We start from the raw sequence: 4,297 nt of genomic DNA on the forward strand, positions 1-4,297 counted from the left end.
GTCTTCCAGGGAACGATCAAAGCGTAGACTGTTTGAGACATTACTAACATGTAGGAAAGTGCGCATGGTGACTGTAGTATTCAATCCCGATGCAATTTCTGTGTTTCATCAACACTTTGAAGGTCCACAGATTACAGAATGCCTCCAGATGTGCATCGGAAACTACTACTGGTCTTCCAGGCAACGATCAAAGCGTAGACTGTTTGAGACATTGATCCTGTGGAGGAAAGTGTGAATGGTGACTGTTCTATTCAATCCCTAAGCAATTTCTGTGTTTCATCAACACTTTGAAGGTCCACAGATTACAGAATGCCTCCAGATGTGCATCGGAAACTACTACTGGTCTTCCAGGGAACGATCAAATGGTGGAATATTTCAGACATTACTCCGATGGAGGAAAGTGTGCATAGTGACTGTTGTATTCAATCCCGATGCAATTTCTGTGTTTCATCAACACTCTGATAGTCCACAGATTACAGAAAGCCACCAGATGTGCAACGGAAACTACTACTGGTCTTCCAGGGAACGATCAAAGCGTACACTGATTGAGACATTACTCCCATGTAGGAAAATGCGCATGGTGACTGTTGTATTCAATCCCGATGCAATTTCTGTGTTTCATCAACACTCTGATAGTCCACAGATTACAGCATGCCACCATATGTGCATCGGAAACTACTACTGGTCTTCCAGGTAACGATCAAAGCGTAGACTCTTTGAGACATACCTCCCGTGGAGGAAAGTGCGCACGGTGACTGTTTTATTCAATCCCGATGCAATTTATGTGTTTCATCAACACTCTGATAGTCCACAGATTACAGAATGCGTCGAGATGTGCATCGGAAACTACTACTGGTCTTCCAGGGAACGATCAAAGCGTAGACTGTTTGAGACATTACTCCCATGGAGGAAAGTGCGCATGGTGACTGTTGTATTCAATCCCGATGCAATTTCTGTGTTTCATCAACACTCTGATAGTCCACAGATTACAGAATGCCTCCAGATGTGCATTGGAAACTACCACTGGTCTTCCAAGGAACGATCAAAGCGTAGAGTGTTTGGGACATTACTAACATTGAGGAAAGTGCACATAGTGACTGTTGTATTCAATGCCGATGCAATTTCTGTGTTTCATCAACACTTAGAGGGTCCACAGATTACAGAATGCCTCCAGATGTGCATCGGAAACTGCTACTGGTCTTCCAAGGAACGATCAAAGCGTAGACTGTTTGAGACATTACTAACATGGAGGGTAGTGCGCATGGTGACTGTTGTATTCAATCCCGATGCAATTTCTGTGTTTCATCAACACTCTGATAGTCCACAGATTACAGAATGACTCCAGATGTGCATCGGAAACTACTACTGGTCTTCCAGGGAACGATCAAAGCGTAAACTCTTTGAGACATTACTCCCATGGATGAAAGTGCGCATGGTGACTGTTGTAATTAATCCCGTTGCAATTTCTGTGTTTCATCAACACTCTGATACTCCACAGATTACAGAATGCCTCCAGATGTGCATCGGAAACTACTACTGGTCTTCCAGGGAACGATCAAAGCGTAGAATGTTTGAGACATTACTCCCGTGGAGGAAAGTGCGCATGGTGACTGTTGTATTCAATCCCGATTCAATCTCTGTGTTTCATCAACACTCTGATAGTCCACAGATTACAGAATGCCTCCAGATGTGCATCGGAATCTACTACTGGTCTTCCAGGGAACGATCAAACGGTAGAATGTTTGAGATATTACTCCCGTGGAGGAAAGTGCACATGGTGACTGTTGTATTCAATCCCGATGCAATCTCTGTGTTTCATCAACACTCAGATAGTCCACAGATTACAGAATGCCTCCAGATGTGCATTGGAAGCTACCACTGGTCTTCCAGGGAACGATCAAATCGTAGACTGTTTGAGACATTACCCCCATGGAGGAAAATGCGCATGGTGACTGTTGAATTTAATCCCGATGCAATTTCTGTGTTTCATCAACAATCAGATAGTCCACCGATTTCAGAATGCCTCCAGATGTGCATCGGGAACTACTACTGGTCCTCCAGGGAACGAACAAAGCGTACACTGTTTGAGTCATTACTCCTATGGAGGAGAGTGCGCATGGTGACTGTTGTATTTAATCCCGATGCATTTTCTGTGTTTCATCAACACTCTGATAGGCCACAGATTACAGAATGCCTCCAGATGTGCATTGGAAACTACCACTGGTCTTCCAGGGAACGATCAAAGGGTAGAATGTTTGAGACATTACTCCCGTGGAGGAAAGTGCGCATAGTGACTGTTGTATTCAATCCCGATGCAATCTCTGTGTTTCATCAACACTCTGATAGTCCACAGATTACAGAATGCCTCCAGATGTGCATTGGAAACTACCACTGGTCTTCCAGGGAACGATCAAAGCGTAGACTGTGTGAGACATTACCCCCTTGGAGGAAAGTGCGCATGGTGGCTGTTGAATTCAATCCCGATGCAATTTCTGTGTTTCATCAACAATCAGATAGTCCACAGATTTCAGAATGCCTCCAGATGTGCATCGGGAACTACTACTGGTCCTCCAGGGAACGAACAAAGCGTACACTGTTTGAGACATTACTCCTATGGAGGAGAGTGCGCATGGTGACTGTTGTATTTAATCCCGATGCAATTTCTGTGTTTCATCAACACTCTGATAGGCCACAGATAACAGAATGCCTCCAGATGTGCATTGGAAACTACCACTGGTCTTCCAGGGATCGATCAAAGGGTAGAATGTTTGAGACATTACTCCCGTGGAGGAAAGTGCGCATGGTGACTGTTGTATTCAATCCCGATGCAATCTCTGTGTTTCATCAACACTCTGATAGTCCACAGATTACAGAATGCCTCCAGATGTGCATTGGAAACTACCACTGGTCTTCCAGGGAACGATCAAAGCGTAGACTGTTTGAGACATTACTAACATGTAGGAAAGTGCGCATGGTGACTGTAGTATTCAATCCCGATGCAATTTCTGTGTTTCATCAACACTTTGAAGGTCCACAGATTACAGAATGCCTCCAGATGTGCATCGGAAACTACTACTGGTCTTCCAGGGAACGATCAAAGCGTAGACTGTTTGAGACATTGATCCTGTGGAGGAAAGTGTGAATGGTGACTGTTCTATTTAATCCCTATGCAATTTCTGTGTTTCATCAACACTTTGAAGGTCCACAGATTACAGAATGCCTCCAGATGTGCATCGGAAACTACTACTGGTCTTCCAGGGAACGATCAAAGGGTGGAATATTTCAGACATTACTCCGATGGAGGAAAGTGTGCATAGTGACTGTTGTATTCAATCCCGATGCAATTTCTGTGTTTCATCAACACTCTGATAGTCCACAGATTACAGAAAGCCACCAGATGTGCAACGGAAACTACTACTGGTCTTCCAGGGAACGATCAAAGCGTACACTGTTTGATACATTACTCCCATGTAGGAAAGTGCGCATGGTGACTGTTGTATTCAATCCCGATGCAATTTCTGTGTTTCATCAACACTCTGATAGTCCACAGATTACAGAATGCCTCAAGATGTGCATTGGAAACTACCACTGGTCTTCCAAGGAACGATCAAAGCGTAGACTGTTTGAGACATTACTAACATGGAGGAAAGTGCGCATAGTGACTGTTGTATTCAATGCCGATGCAATTTCTGTGTTTCATCAACACTTAGAAGGTCCACAGATTACAGAATGCCACCAGATGTGCATCGGAAACTACTACTGGTCTTCCAGCGAACGATCAAAGCGTAGACTGTTTGAGACATTAATCCCATGGAGGAAAGTGCGCATGGTGACTGTTGTATTCAATCCCGATGCAATTTCTGAGTTTCATCAACACTCTGATAGTCCACAGATTACAGAATGCCTCCAGATGTGCATTGGAAACTACCACTGGTCTTCCAAGGAACGATCAAAGCGTAGACTGTTTGAGACATTACTAACATGGAGGAAAGTGCACATAGTGACTGTTGTATTCAATGCCGATGCAATTTCTGTGTTTCATCAACACTTAGAAGGTCCACAGATTACAGAATGCCTCCAGATGTGCATCGGAAACTACTACTGGTCTTCCAAGGAACGATCAAAGCGTAGACTGTTTGAGACATTACTAACATGGTGGGTAGTACGCATGGTGACTGTTGTATTCAATCCCGATGCAATTTCTGTGTTTCATCAACACTCTGATAGTCCACAGATTACAGAATGCCTCCAGATGTGCATCGGAAACTACTACTGGTCTTCCAGGGAACGATCAAAG

Source organism: Schistocerca gregaria, unplaced genomic scaffold (genome assembly GCF_023897955.1).
Source record: "Schistocerca gregaria isolate iqSchGreg1 unplaced genomic scaffold, iqSchGreg1.2 ptg000178l, whole genome shotgun sequence".
Taxonomy (NCBI): Eukaryota; Metazoa; Arthropoda; class Insecta; order Orthoptera; family Acrididae; genus Schistocerca; species Schistocerca gregaria.